Below are 16,586 nucleotides of genomic sequence, written 5' to 3' on the forward strand. Positions count from 1 at the left end.
ACTTCTTAATTTTTATCCTGTTTTGCTGGTCTGTATGTCCTCTGGATAGCTTCCTTGCTTGCCTGCCCTCATAAACACTGTACTATGTTCAAGCCATCACACCTTTCCATGTTCTTTTATACTTTGGCTACCACACAATGAGACTAACAAAATCAGCTAGAAATAATAAGGATACCAACTCTGAAGAAGTTGGCAGAGGAAGGACAAAACACTTAATTACATCAGTTCAGAGAAGCAGTGATTCTGATGTTACTGGTTTTCTGTTTTCTAATGGCAAGTTTGGATGAGATTACCTAAAATAATAATTATTAGTGTTCTGATTTGGTATTTAATGCTGCCCTTTGTAGAACAGAATAGTGGTAGGCTTGTTGACTGGTGATCAACACTTAACTTTCTCAGTACCTGCTTTGTCTGTGTTTTATCGTAAACATGTTTACACTTGAAGGTGTTTAAGCTGTTTAACTCTGATACTCTTTTTAATAACTAAAAATAGCACGTTTTAGCTTATAATTGTATTCTGTAAATGTATGGCTGAGAAGGTGTGTAATTAATAAATGTCTGACAGTTTTTTTCCTGAGGAAAAAATTAGAAACATCTCCATAAAATGTTGAATTTCTCCTGTGTTTTCTGAGTTCTGCTTAATGTTTGCATTTTTTCTACTTTTTTTATATCCGAGATACATGTAGGCTATACACATACTATGTCTTTTGAGGCTGCTATGGTGTGGCTCAGTAGTGGCTAATTCTGCTTTTCATTCCAGATTCAGATTTCAATTCAGATTCTTAGTTTGTGCAGGTATTAAAATTTTATCTTGAAACTTAGCACTTTATGTAGAGCGGTGCTACTCTGTTAGTGATTCTGTCATAAACTGTCTCTGCAGAGAAATCTTTTTCGTTTGTTGCAAATGTAAATGGGATTAAAAACTATGCATCTGGATATAGACATCAGTGAAAACAATAGAGAAGGTGGCAGATGCATATTTAAGCATCTGTGCATCCATTGTTACATGCAAAAATAACCCAGATGTTGCCAATAGATAACAGAGAAATAAAGCAAGTTGTCAAAGACAATTATCCTTTGTAGGTACATCCCTTTTCTTGGTTTGTGTGATGTGATGTGTCCTAAAGTAAGAATCACATTGATAAAGAAATTTTAAGATGGGTGACATGGCAAGGATTAATTGAAATAATAAATAAGGTCGAAGAGCATGTTGTGGATAACATAACCAAAGTGAAAAGGTAGATAAGGAATTCTATATGTTAATGGGAAAGGGCCATCATTTACTTACTATTCACTTACTTGCTGTTGGTCATAGTGATCTCACTGTATATGTCCACCCAGTGTCAATCCATCATAGATTACTTCAGTACAGAAAAACTTGGTTATCTTTTTCTCAATCCACCACCTGTCAAGAAATGAGGGAAATACCTTAATGTAATGCATATGTGCATTATATAACTTTTCTTTAAGGGATTCCTCCCATGAGAAGGGGAGGAACATCCTTTAAGCAGAATATGGCATCTTCTAGACTTGGTTGGGATGAGGTTACTCTAATCCTTCTGGCTTGCCGGACAACATTTACTGAAAAAAGGAGTCCTTTAAATTGAGAAGGGAGAAGGCCTGAAAAGATAGAAGTTGGAGTTTTTTTGTTACTGTAACCATATTTTTATGATGGTATGTACCATTGATGATGACATGGACTTAGGATGCTTTACCAACTAGATTGAAAACATATGACTGAGAGTCTTAATGATTTTTAAAAATTAATTTGTGCATAATTCTTATATCAAGTTAAGAGACTCCAGTAAACTGGTGAAAGACAGTTTCTTCTGAGGACTCAGAGATCATAAAATATATTTTAACAAAGATGTGTTTTACAGTTGTCTAATAAAATATGTCCAATGACCATCACAAGATAAGCTTCTTTCTTACATTTAAAGAATGTATATGGGACAACATACATTTTAATATAGGAATGAAGCTAGTGGAATATTTTTAAAGAGCTGAGTTCTTCTGTTTTTAGGTAAGCAACTGGTGCTATTGCCCAAGTAAAGACATATAATAAATAGTTTCTCTGAATACAGAAGAGCGTATTCTGCCAATTGGTTTTTATTCTTTGTGACACACATACCACAGATAAAAATCTCAATGAGTTGTAGTAGCTACCTTCTGATAAGAAACCCCCAATCAGTATTCTAAAGAGTGTTATTTGGGAGATATCTGCTTCTATTTTGTGTTGGACAGTATTTATTTATTGTATAGCTTAAATTTATTATTGCTTTCTAAAAGCTACTCTTCTAATCAATAAAAAAATAAACTAATTAAAATATTCCCTGCTATATAAAAATAGAAGCTAAAATGTATGTAGCAGCAACAAGGTCCTCCATACATACATGGAAAGTTACATGTATAGAAGAGATGTGACGTAAAACTGCCATTCATGAATTTATGATGAGAGTTACCAAAAATAAAATTAATGATTTTTGAAATCCCAAGCAAATTGTTGTCCCTCTCCTCTCCTCACCTTCCCAAAATTGCCAAGATAGCCATTGAAATTGAATCAATGAGTTCTAAATATTTTTTCTTATAAACATTTTTTATATTTGTAAGTTAACAGAAATCTATAGATAAATCTTTTTTACAGGCTTCAGTTATGCTACCTAGCTGCTGTGAAAAAGCAGTTTAGCAAAGCAGATGGTTTTTAAATGTTGATTTGTGATTGCATAATGGATAAATTTGTAATAACCTCTAAAGCACTCTTGCAAATAATTGATTTTATTCTTTTTTACCTAAATTACATTGAAATACCAGCTAAAAAGAACTAGTGTCCACATCCTTTCAAGGATCCAATGCTGAAGTTGCTGTGTGGCTTCTAAACTACCATGTAATAAAAATTAACCTGAATTTTACGGTGGTGTAGGTTTTTTCTGTGAATTTTTTAGTAGACAACTGAGAAAACAACTGTATTTGAAAATGATCTTTGTATTAAAACATTTTGTTAATGAGAACTCATAGAGATTTCCTCTTTTTGTTTGGTAGTTATGACTCTTTATGACAACTGTAGTTACCAGTTTGAAAATATTAAGACTTAAAAAGAAAGAAAATTTCAGGAGCGCAACACCCATGCATTTATATGCTGTTTTTTTGCATGCATTTGTGTTCCTAATAGAAATTGGACTTTTATTGTGCTGTGTCCTTTGCTTATAGTTTCTGATTTCATATTGCTAGCTTCTACTCTTCGCATTGTATTAGTACTTTTAATTTAGAATGGGCCTCAGCAACGTATGTGCGCATGCGCTCTGCACTCTTGTGTTAAGTCAGATGTGCTGGTTTCTAGATACAGACACTCATGTAATCTCAGCTCCCTTGGCACGTGGTGTGGTATCTTGAGCCACACAGCACAGGATGTGAGATCCATAATCAGTGTAATTTCTTGTAGAGTTCTCTGCACAGTGAGCTACGCCATCTAATTTGTTGAGCATTTGCTGATCATCTGCATAGCACATGCATAGTAAGTGGGATGCATCCAGTGGAGGACTGTGTTTAAACAGTAAGCTGTTACTCAGATAAGGAGTCTGTAAACTTGGTTTATGACCCCGAGCTTTACCTTGCAGCAATACTTGGAGAGAATACAGGGCGTATAGTGTCCCTACTGATTCTGAGTCCGGTGAGGCTAATGAATTGAGAAAAACAGTATTTGACTGCCAGTTTCTTCTGTCTCCACTGCCCAAGAACAGATTTCAGATGCTTTGTTAGCACACAGCTAATAAGAACTCCATGCCAAAAAGGCAGGTTTTATTTTACAATACCATGAAATAAATCTTACTGTAATTGCAGTATCATGCGGTGAATTTTAAATCCTGCATTGAAGGAGTAGGAATTATGCAGATTGCTCCAGGGAAAGCAGAGTATAACTCTCAAGTTGATGTATACTGCCCAAGATTTTCATACTTTTCAAAAATTCTGCTTAGAAATATTAGACTACTGGTACCTGTTAGTATTAGGAAGAACTCTGATAATCATATACATTGCTATAAGTTATTTTCTTTGTAATATTCTTCATTTTTTTCTTAGTACTTTATAATGAAATGTCAGCTAAGATGGATTGATAAGGTTTGTTGCAAAGGTGGTATTTGATGGAGTTTTTCTCCGATATCTTCTCATCTAAATATATGAATACTGGATTACTTCATAACTTAATACAGTAACTTTTTAGTAATCTGTTGTGATACATTTTAAGTACTCAGTTTATCGTAAGAAAGACAGAAGAAGTTAAAGTGAGAACTGCTAATGAATATCAGGAAAAGAAACCTTATATGTTGAGATCTGTCAAATGCTTGATGTTAGTATAGAGCCTTGAGTTTGTATTGGCATATAGATTTGGCTAACCTAACTGGAAAGTAATGTAGTAAAGGTGGGATATTAGTCTTAAAATTGTTCAGTGAGGGTTGCTGCATATTTGAGACTGTGAATGCAGTCTGTAGCCTTCACCACAGGAATTTTTATTATGTAGATAAGCCTTTGTCAGGGATGGTTTCCAATACGAGGAGTAGCAGAACTTTGTGTAAAAGTATGGTTTATAGTATTGTGATGCCACATCAATCTAAAAAATAAAGCATTTTACCCATTTTTCCACGTTAATTTATTAATTTTTCTTTGCTCTGTGCCTGTTTTCCCAGTGGGATTTTTGGTGCTTTATCCTGTGTTGTTGACCTTAAAACTGAAGAAAGGGAAGTAATTATGAGGAGCTGCTTTGGTATTCAGAACAGGAAAAGAATAATTTGCCAGTGTCTCTTAAGGCTGCACAGGGCATAAGGAGTTTTCATAACAGCTCATTTTTAGCAAATTTAGATGATGATCAGAGAGACTGCCTGGAATACTGCTAGCATTATTTGTAAGCTGGCCAGAGTCCAGACTGTAACCTGAGACAAATGGATGCTGGATTTTGATGGGGTATAGAGAAGATTGTCAGGAAAATGGTGAAGGGGTTGACAAAACCTGCTTCCTCTTCTTTTCTCCTTTCAGAGTAAACTCAGCATCTTTTCATGGAAAAAGACAGGAGAAGAAGAAACTAGAATACCCTTCTCTTTTACCCTTCCTCACTATTACCTGCCTGGTCCCAACTTCTCTCTTAGTGATCATGGGTCTCATTATGGTATTTCTGTTTTGAGAATAAGGGATTTTAATTCACTGAAACACTCGGGATCACTTAACTGTGTTTTCATCTGCTCTTAATTTATCATGTAATCTCCCATATAATCAAAAACAAATTGCAGGTGTCCCTTTAAACTTTGAATGTTTTTGTTCTTCCTAGTTTTAAAGGAAAACCAAAGTAAAATCTAAACTGTAAGATGCAAAAAGCAATCCCAAGCCACAAAATTGTTTCTTTTCCTTCTCTATGTTCATTTCAATTTACTTGAATTTTAGCTTGCCCTGAAATGAGAATTTAATTTAGATGTAGGAACTGAGTGTTCTAGAACGGGGCATTTTGAAGATAGATATGTAATCCTGTGGTACAGTTACCACTTCATGTAACTATTTCAACAGTTTATCTTGTAGAACCTTTGAAGGTGCCTCTTTCCTTCCAGCAAAAAGAGTGTGCACAGGTTGTCAAGATAAGCACTGTCATCACACCAGCACCAGCTCTTTCTGGAAGGATTTGTCTCATTGACAGTAGATGCAAACGTCTTTATATGGTCCAACGGTTCACTCAACGGAGTAGAAGGAAGCCTGTATTCACATTTTTTGTGACCTACTCCTTTTAGCTGTTGGAGTGCTTAATCATAAGCTGGTAGCCTATTTTCTGTTTCAGGTTTCTATATATTTAAACATTTTATAATCAACATAGTTAAAATTACATCCCCAGAAATATTTTGAAAGAATTTTCTTTTTGCTAAGTCAGGCATTCAAAAATAGGCAGTTCAAGAATCTGGCTTGTCTTTTGAGTCTTAATTTAGCTTCCTCTATCATATATATTATGATAATATATTATAAGTATATTATATATTACGATACTATGAAAATAGGACAATAGGATGAGAGGAAATGGCCTCAAGTTGCATCAGGGGAGGTTTAAATTGGATATTAGGAGAAATTTCTTCACTGAAACAGTGGTCAGGCATTGGAACAGGCTGCCCAGAGAGGTGGTGGAATCACCATCCCTGGAGGTGTTCAAAAAACATGTAGACCTGGTACTTTGGGACATGGTTTAGTAGGCATGGTGGTGTAGGGTTGATGGTTGGACTTGATGATCTAAGAGGTCTTTTCCAACATTAATGATTCTATGATTCTATGAAAATTCAATCTTTCTGTACTAGATTCTTATACAGTTCTGAATAGTTTTCAAGGAGTTGTTTCTCATCTCCAAATCCGCTCTGTGGCCATCAGCCTTATTTAGTCTATCAGTGATCCACTCCGAGTATGACTCCCACACCCCCTCCCCAGTGTGCATTTCTGGACATTTTTCACTCTAATACTAAATGCATTGTAGACATTTCTCAGGAATACTGGTGTGCATTCCTGATACCACCATAGAATTCCTATTTGATAATGGATACATGGTTGCAAAAAAAGCAGCCTCCTACTTAACAGGGCACAGATTTTGTGTTCCTTGTTTTATTTAGGCTCATGCTGACATACATTAGAGTAGATTTGCTGAACAGTTGCAGCTGGAAACAGGTTGCGCTATGTTTGTGTATATAAACAGCTATGAAAATATCCAGTAATCTAATAGTGTGGGAAGGTTGTCTGAATTAAGTTGCAACTATGTATGTTCAGCTTATATCTAGCCATACGTAGCTCGCTTTCAAGGTGGAGTTCGGCAAGGTCGTAACATCCATCTTTGCAACTGGATAAGGTAACCTGTTCAGATTTGTACTGAATCATTTGGGATGCAAATTGCCTATGCCATTGATGCAGAAGCAATTCAGAGGTGACAGGTTTTATTAGCTCAGGTGCAGCACTGCTTGATTTCAGCTACACTGGCTCCCAGGCATGTTCAGAAAGAGCATAGCCATTTCTGTAGTGCCCATAACAGGATCTGATAAGCCATTCTTAACCCAATCTCTGGGTTGCACCCTGTTCATGATATGTTACCTGCAGTTGGCTTTGGTCCAGCTTGGCTTACTCACTCCATGTCTTCTGAAACTCAGGTGACTCCATTGCTACTTTCTGTATGTTACTGCACTTTTTACTTCCACGGGGTGTGTTAGGTCAGAAGCATTTGCAAGTAAAGCCCAGTATTCTGCCAGACCTATCAGGCCCTCTTTTTGGCCTTTGTTGGAAAAGAGAGCTACATGGCATAAAGTAGAGAAATATCTATAGATCCATTGTAGCTGGTGCTGAGGTAGAGCTGGTACAACCTACTAAATCTTAACTGACTTTTGTGGAATTACTCATATTTTCTGTATGTAGTGATACTTCAGGGTACAGCACCAAATCAAAGCTGACTCCACGTATTTCTGCTGTTAGTTGCATTGAAGCCAACAAGCCTGTTTATAACCAAAGTCTCAGTGCTGAGACTGAAGTATGTATAATTTATTTGTTGATATGATACAATATCCGTATTATCTGAGCTTTTGTGCTAAATTAATTACTGTCTTGAATAAAGGAGAGCTGACGCTAAGGGTAGCTGAAGTACATGTATGCTGGGGCTTACCTGAGCCTAAGGTTAGTGCTGCTGTCTGTGAGGTGCAGCTGATTTCATACACAGACCTGGAACGTTGATTCATGCTGAAAAAAATGTTAACTTTTAGTTTCACATTATGTGATTCAGCTGCTGTGTTTTCTACTTTGTATGGTGAGCTTTTTTTCTATTTCCTGCTTCTGCAGACAGTGACATCTCTATAGAAATCATTCAGGGTTTTTTTCCATTTGCTTCTCTTTAGAGATCCCTTAAAACTTTAACAAAGCTTTGCCTCATCTGCCCCGTTGGTTGTATTGTCCATCCTCAGTAGATGACTTTTGCCAGGAAATTTCAGATCTGTGTCCCATCTGGGAGTCACATCCTGAGTCTTTCATGCATGTTGTCAAAAATCAATGCAACAACAACAAAAAAAAAGTCAAATTCTAGACAAATTCAAATTAGAGATAAGGTGCAGATTTTTAACAGTGATAGTGACTGTCTGGCTTTGTTTTCGATTCAGTTCTTTTTTTCTCTGGAAGATAAACTTTAGTCAAATAAGTTATCTGGCTCCATACCCAGCTGTTGCTAAAGCCACTTTCTGTCTACTCTACCGTTTCTTTTCACACAGTTATGACCCCTGTCTGTTTCTCTAGTTTTTATCTCTCTCTTACTTTATCCTTTCTTCATGCACTTAGCTAAGCTTCCAGCTGCCATTTTTCTTTGTTTCTACTTCTCTGCAGCGTGCCATGCTTCTGTCTCTGCCACCTTCCCTCAGGTTGGGCACATCACCTTATGAAGCAGACACTCCCCGCCATGGATTCCTTCTCTCGATATATGTCCAACTTCACCCTCTCCTCCCCAGCCCTCTTGTAGTACACACGGACACACACACATACAGACTCCATCTCTTCTTCCTCCCTTCCCTCCTTCTTAGTCTTGTACATTCATATGTGCTTCTGCCTTCCTATTTGCTGCATGTTCTCCAGCTGTGAGGATATTAAGAGAAGAGGGGGAACAGTCAGATTCCTTTGTTGGGGTGTAGGTGGGGGTAATTAAGAATTTCTTTCACCTCAGAGCTTCTCTATTTGATAAAACAAGACCAAAGCCCCACTATACATTTGTCTTTTATTGTAATATTGAGACTAGAGTTTGACTTTTATCTTTTCAAATATTTTAGGCTTTGATGGTACTGTATTTTGTATCAAGATTGTACAAAAATAAATCAGCAAGTACATGAAACTAGAAAGTCTGTTTAAAAACCAACTAAAGCCAACCAAACACAAAAAATAAGCAAGGTGTTTTGGTGGCTGCAAGAACTTCTATATGCATCTTATTTAGTTTTATTTGTTTATATTTCTTCATGTTATTATTTTTGCTTTACCTGGAACAACTTTTAAATAAAAGTATCTGTTATTTAATGTATCTGCATTTAAAAAATGTTCATTGTTTTTCTTTAGATTAAAAAAACCCTGTTCTTCATGTATGTTCTGTTTCACATGGGCTATCACTACTTCCTAATTTGGAATCCTTTTCAAGGCTAGTGATTATTGTTTTTTAAGCATATTCAGTTATAGGAGTTAATGAAACAAAACTGAATGAAAGACTTCCTGGGGGAAGACGATTTTCCTTTTAGTTAATTTCTGAAGTAGGTTGCATCTACCCACTCATGGGTCCTATATCTTCATAGCCACGATAGCAAAACAGAGTCCAAGTAGTCTGGGTAGGATTATTTTGTGCAGCACAGAGGACAAGGGATGCTGGCTGCTGGTGTCTCACTATGATTTCTGGTTTCTTCTTGACAGATGATGACAGACTGGGTTTTGGACAGGCTTTTATGCCATTTGGGAATAAGTAGTTAATGTAGTAGGATCATTGGTTTAACACTCTAGCTTATTAGATCCACCTTAAATATAAGGCAAGGTTGCTGACCATTGTTAATGTTTTCCTCATTTTGAATGTCGTGTGTGTATAGTTTGTCATCCCATTAAAAGGAAGTGAAATAGCATATATAATGTGTTGTAACCTTCTTCTCATCTTCATTTTATTGTAGTGTAGTTATTTTGTGCTAATGCGTCATCTCCGTTGTGGTCTCATCAAAAGGTCTTCTGCCAAAAATTCATCCGTGTCACGGTCCTGGTGCAAGCAACCTATTCTCTGTGTTTACCTGTTTGATCCAGCTAATCACGTCCTTGGCTCTCAATGCACACCATTCTTTTAACTCTTGGTTTTTTCTTTCATCTTTTGTTTTCACATACAGGCATTTCCACTTGTACTTCATTACTACCATTGTTAATATTACTATGGCAAAACTTTGCGTGATTATAGCAACTTTTATTTGCTTTACTTAACAGGGAAATTGAAGTTTTAGCTGGATTTTGCAATAGTACTCTGTAGGCAGTTGAAAAACCTTGGGTTTATTTACAGTTTCTGTTACCACTTCTATGTAAAATAAAATAAAAAAGGGAAAGCACTGCATTAGACACAAATGTTCCATTAGTTGAAAAGTGAAGGCATACTATTTGAATGAAAATGAGTGCTTCAGCATTTCTAAACCCTTACACTTTTTAATTGTATGTCAAATATCTGCTTACTTTCTTAAAAAACTTTCTACTAGAATTGCTACAGATGCTTGTTTACTCTTTTAAATTTGTAGGTTTAAGTAGCTGTGTTTGGATATGGTTTTGTGATTATATGTACGGGATTAAGATACTGGGCAATAAAGAAACTCTAAATTTCTGTACGTTAGTCAAAAGACTGACCATATAAATCCTCAAATTTATAAATACTTACAGGTGCAGATAAAGGTCATTGCAATAATATTATAATAGGTTATAAAATAATTATGAATATTGAATCATGGAGCCCCTCTGTGTTAGGTGCCCATTGAGTGGTGTAGCCAGAAGCATGCTGCATCTGCATGATTAATAATGTGTGTATAAATGTAAGAAGAATTAAGTGCACTCTTTAAACAAACTGCTGCTTAACAGAGCTGTTTTAATATTAATATTTAATATTTGCTATTATGTGAAAACACTATAATTATTTATAAAATTATTAAAATGGTGTGATACTATATGGAGAAGTATATAAATAATTTATGTCCATAGATCTAGATAACAATAAGTAGGCGATTTCCTACAATAATTTCAAAACTGCATTTTAGTTACGTTCAGTATCAACACCACTTATCAGAATAATGCCAAGAGTGCCTAGAACAAATAGGTAGGTACCATTTTGGGCACCAGCTCAGGAAAACACTGAAGTATGTACTCATAGTTGATTATTAATGCCATTAAAGTCAAAGATTGCCATAATTAAATATTTTGTAAAGTGGTTTAACATATTTCATTGCTGTTTCTTGTATTTTGATTTCTTCTCATAGATCACAGATAGGTGCTTTTCTCTTGCAAAACATTAGCTTACTTTTGTGTGCGCCATTAAGTGAACTGTTATATTACCATAAAATACTACTTAACATACAGCATAAAGTTTATGCTATAAACTATGGCCAGTACTTCAAGATGCTGATATGTACTATTTTCATTCTCTTAAAATTTCTACATATAATAAGAAATAGTTCACATTCAAAGTTAAATTCATGAAGGGCTGTTTTGATGAATCTAATTACAGCAGGTTGTCTCATGCAGCTTCTGCTTATGTACTACATTTTGTCATCTACTTAGTAAAATAATTCTATCGTATTAGGCAGAACTCCAGTACTGTTATTGATCCTTCTGTAAACCGAAACCAGGCAGTCAATTTCTGCTTGGTGATAATACTGTAATGGTATAATTACTTCTGTAGTACTTAGAGTGGTTGGAACAAATCTCATTTCCTGGTAGTGTTGTGTGCTGGAATAACTGGTAGCTGTGTAGAATACGGTGGAAATTCCACATATAAGAGAAAGCATTAGTTACTATTACGTAGTCATGTAGTTTGTTTCAGTTGTTCCTTAGTCTAATTGGCCTGTTTATTTCATTTTTATCAACAGCTATTATATTGGACATAACGCTCTGACACTGCGTGCTGCAAATAGTGAATTAGGGCTTTTTTGTATTTAAACTTGTTTTAAGAAGCACATAAAGATACGTAGCCACAGTTCTACACTGAAGGTTTTGCAGTGAAATCCTCTTAACTCAGCTTTGAAGATATTCATGTGGATGCTTTCCCATGAAGGTGAATAGCTGGAACATTGGCCACAGTAGATGTTAAAAGTCAGAATTTACCTAAAAGAGTATTTCTGTTATTTAAAGGACAGACACTTAAGCCTATGTTGATATCACAATGATGAGGATAATCAGATTTAACCTAAAATGACGTATCTTGTACAGAATGAGATGTATATCACTTTGCTCTTTTATTTTGTCTGCAACTAACAGTGCTTTCAAATCAATATTAAACAGGGTATTTAAAAGATAATTTTGTCATCTCTGTGTAAGGACAGATAGAAGAAAACAGAACTGCTAGTGAAGACATACCTTTGCTGACTGTTTTTGCTATTGAGACTCTGAGACAGATCAAGATAATTTTACCAAAATTGTGTTTTGATGATAGGTATAAACTACACTGTATACAGCTCAAGGTATACTGTGCTGATTTTGCTCAAAACTCCAGAAGTTCTTACAGTACATGCCAAACACTGAAAATTAGCAAGTCTAAATCACTTCCTGATGGTATGATTGCAGTGGGAAGTTACAGGGCTGTCCTCCGCGAGTTTGACAAGTTCTGGTGTAAGGAACTAAGCAGCTTTTAATCCTGCTCAGAAATGAACTGATGAAAATTAGGATCTTAATCTGATTGCCTGAACTTATTAGAAACAAATTTACAACATGTGTTATTTCCGAATTTTGTAATGGATGTGGTTAGCGTTTCTTCTGATACCTTGTTACCTTTAGTAGCTTGTTATTTGAGAACAGATTTTTTACTGTTGATTGTGGAGAGCAGTAACTCCTTTGTATAAAGAGTTTATATGAATTGTGAGGAATATGACTTTAGACTCACACTGATGTTGTTACACCACCTTTTATAAATAAACCTTTCTTACTTGGGACTTGTTCCTTCATTTTTAGTATGGTTGTGTGAGAAGGCATCTTTTTGTAGTACATCAAACTGAGCTTATCTGTCTTTTTGGTTCTTGCAGTAAGTTGTTAGAAATTCTCAATTTTCATTATTGGAACATTGGTCGATTGAGAGTAGGGGTTTTTTTAGGATGGTGTTATATGGGGTTTTTTCTGTAAGCTTCCTTAATTTACTGTTCTCATTCAAGTAATGCCACAATTTGTCAAGATTCGAAGACTTTCACATTTATAAAGGCATATAATTATACTTAACTAATTAAAAGATGATTCCTATGTACAGAGCAGTGAGTTCTCAGTATATTAAAAAATAATTTTCATCAGCTTGTTTGTATGTGTTGGAGGGGGGAATTGCTTAAAAAATACTGTTAACTGTCTGCTGTAACCAGAATAATTCTGTTTACATGTGTAAGAAATGACACATATTTCGATGGAGTGTTTATCTTCCTTCTGTCTGGCAATACCTACTTTTTGCCAGTTACTAGAATATGTCAGTAACTTGTCAGATTAAAGGAAAGGTGATTTTTACCCAGTCCAGTTTTCAATTGTATTCTGTTCTTTTAAGGTTTCATTAGAATTTAAAATTCAGTATCCCAAGATTCACCCTGTCAGACTTTGGAGATGTAATATGTGTAACTATCTTCTGTAAAACAGAGGGTATTTCAAATTGGATTTAGAGTCAAGGGCATCCAGTCAGCTCTTGATTTTCCACCTCTATGTTACCCAGCCTGTGAGCAGAGGGCATCATGGGCTTTGTGCATGCCAGCAGCACTGTTGGTGTACTCAGGATGCAGTATTTGCTTGCTCACCTGAGAGGTTCTGGTTGGCCCAACATGAGAGCATTTGCTGCATTGTGAGTAAAAAAGATCATTCACCTTTGCTTTCATGCTTGCAATTTAACAGTGTGTTATGGCAGTCTAATTTTAAATACCTAGATGATCCATAGTTTTGGATTATGTGGTTTATACAAACCCTTTGGTACTCTTACAAATTGAAAATAGACCATATACACTTTAAACAGACTGTGTTTTGCTGTTATGTGCACTGCTTTTTAAAAATTGCCAGAAATTTGAAAATGAAGAAAGAATGTATCAGATAATTTTATTCACCTGTTTAATTGGAATCAAAGTATTAAGAAAATAGAAGGCTGATAAATAGCGATGTACCCAGGGGCCATTACTGGGTCCAACCCTGTTTGACATCTTCATTAATGATCTGGATGATGGGGCAGAGTGCACCCTCCGCAACTTTCCTGATGACACGAAACTGGCAGGAGGGGCTGATACACCAGAGGGTGGTGCTGCCATCCAGAGGGACGTGGACAGGCTGGAGACACGGGCTGACAGGAACCTCAGGCAGTTCAACAAGGGGAAGTGCAAAGTCCTGCCCCTGGGGAGGAACAACAGTTCACCAGCCACCAGCACAGGCTGGGGGCTGCCCAGCTGCAAAGCAGCTTGGCAGAAAGGGACCTGGGGGTCTTGGTGGACACCCGGGGTTGAACATGAACCAGCAACGTGCCCTTGCAGCAAAGAATGCAGAATCCTGGGCTGCGTTAAACAAAATACTGCCAGCAGGTCAAGGGAGGTGATCCTTCCCCTCTGTTCAGCACTGGTGAGGCCACACCTGGAGTACTGCATCCAGTGCTGGGCTCCCCAGTACAAGACAGACATGGACATACTGGAGAGAGACCAGCAAAGGGCCACCAAGATGATAAAGGAACTGGAGCATCCCTCCTATGAGGAAAAGCTGAGAGGGCTCAGAATGTTCAGCCTGGAGAAGAGAAGGCTCAGGGGGATCTTATCGATGTATATAAATACCTGAAGGAGGGTGCAGAGAAGGAGGAGCCAGACGCTTTTCAGTGACAGGACCAGAGGCAATGGGCACAGACTGCAACACAGGAGGTTCCTCCTGAACCTCTGGAAACACTTTTTCCCTGTGAGGGTGAACAAATGCTGGCACAGGTTGCCCAGAAATATGGTGGAGTCTCCGTCCTTGGAGAGATTCAAAAGCCATCTGGACATGGTTCTGGGCAACTGGCTCTAGATGGCCCTTTTTGAGCAGGGGGATTGGCATGGATGACCTTCAGAGGTCCCTGCCAACCTCAACTATTAGACAATTCTGTGAAAATACAGTGTTTTCTGCCTTGCTTGTAGTACTACTGTGTTTACAAAAAAAAAAAAAAAATCAAGCAAAATGGAAATAGTGGTTTTAATCTGTATTTTATCAGGTGTTTATTTTCTGGGGATTTTCCTTAAGGGACTGCCTATAAAGCCATCATATCCAGGTTGTTTGTACTAAAAGGAACCTGATCCCAGGCAAAGTGAATAAACAAAGAAATTGGCACTTAACTTGCTAATCCATTTTACAATTACTCCAGCTTAATATTTGAAGGGCATTACAGTTACGCTTTATAACATCCGAATTTTTTCTTTAATATTATCTTATTTTATTTCTTCCAGTATGAAATACAAATAGAAATGCCCGCCCCAAGAAAATCTCATATAAAATTTTTAATATGTAGTGTCTTTTCACATTGCTAAGAAAGGCAGTGTATGAAATTGTGTAGTAGTGTATTATTTGCAAGAGAGAATCACTATAGTCAATTCAGTGCAAACAAAAAAGAAAGAAAGACCAGAACAATGGCTGGCTACACACTATCAAATAAATAGTGTGATGTGGAAAGCTCCACTATGATTTTTTGTCTTTGCCTGGAAGAAAGGAAAATATCTTTTTTTTTTTAGGAAAATGTCTTTAATACAGGTATATCAATGAGAACGTGGCATTGGAGTGTTTGTATAATATCTTCCTGGCTTATCTTTGTCCTAAATCAGTTTTTCAGAAACATTTTTGCAAACACAAATTCCCTTTTGAAAATCTTGCATGCTGACCCCTTCCCCTCATCAGGCAAGAGGACACCTTTGTTCCTCCAAAGCAGAAGACTGTAAAATCACAATAATAGTTCTTTGCCTTCAGTTGCCAGCAGGTCGAGGGAGGTGATCCTGCCCCTCTAGTCCGGTCTTGTGAGACCCCACGTGGAGTACTGCGTCCAGCTCTGGGGGCCCCAGTACAGGAGAGACATGGAGCTGTTGGAGAGAGTCCAGAGGAGGGCCACAAAGCTGATCAGAGGGCTGGAGCACCTCTCCTGTGAGGACAGGCTGAGAGAGTTGGGATTGTTCAACCTGGAGAAAAGAAGGCTCCGCGGAGATCTAATTGTGGCCTTCCAGTACCTGAAGGGGCCTACAGGAAAGCTGGAGAGGGACTGTTTATGAGGGAGTGTAGTGACAGAACAAGGGGTAATGGGTTTAAGCTGAAGGAGGGGAGATTTAGATGAGATGTTAGAAAGAAATTCTTTACTGTTAGAGTGGTGAGGCACTGGAACAGGTTGCCCAGAGAGGTTGTGGATGCCCCATGCCTGGAAGTGTTTAAGACCAGGTTGGATGGGGCTTTGGGCAACGTGGTCTAGTGGAGGGTGTCCCTGCATGTAGCAGGGGGGTTGGAACTAGATGATCTTTGAGGTCCCTTCCAACCCAAACCATTCTATGATTCTATGATCCTATGAAATATGCAGTTAACATTGCCCAGTAAGTAAAACACTTTGTTACCCTTCCAACACATCAGCGTAGAATTTGAGAAACGCCACTGCAAATGATCAATTAAAAGTCAGTTACTCTCTTGTAACTAATAGAGCCTGATCTATTTATTCACAATTTAATAAACCCCCACAGTAACCATTCTGTGATCAGAGAAGTACATTTATCACAAATTACCCATTGGTTTTGGCAACAATTTTCATATAAATCTGTATTTAATATTCACTGGTGAGATTTTAGGTATATCAAAAACATGCTGTGCAGTTTTCACTTTCAAGCACCTAGTATTTAAGGGAA

General features: G+C 37.1%; 1 protein-coding gene across 9 annotated transcripts in view; it reads left to right on the forward strand.

The window, feature by feature from the left end:
* FER (FER tyrosine kinase) overlaps positions 1–16,586 on the forward strand; it is a 186,777-nt gene that overhangs the window by 118,407 nt on the left and 51,784 nt on the right. The gene's annotated exons all lie outside the window — the stretch shown is intronic.

This window comes from Grus americana, chromosome Z, assembly GCF_028858705.1.
Source record: "Grus americana isolate bGruAme1 chromosome Z, bGruAme1.mat, whole genome shotgun sequence".
Classification (NCBI taxonomy): Eukaryota; Metazoa; Chordata; class Aves; order Gruiformes; family Gruidae; genus Grus; species Grus americana.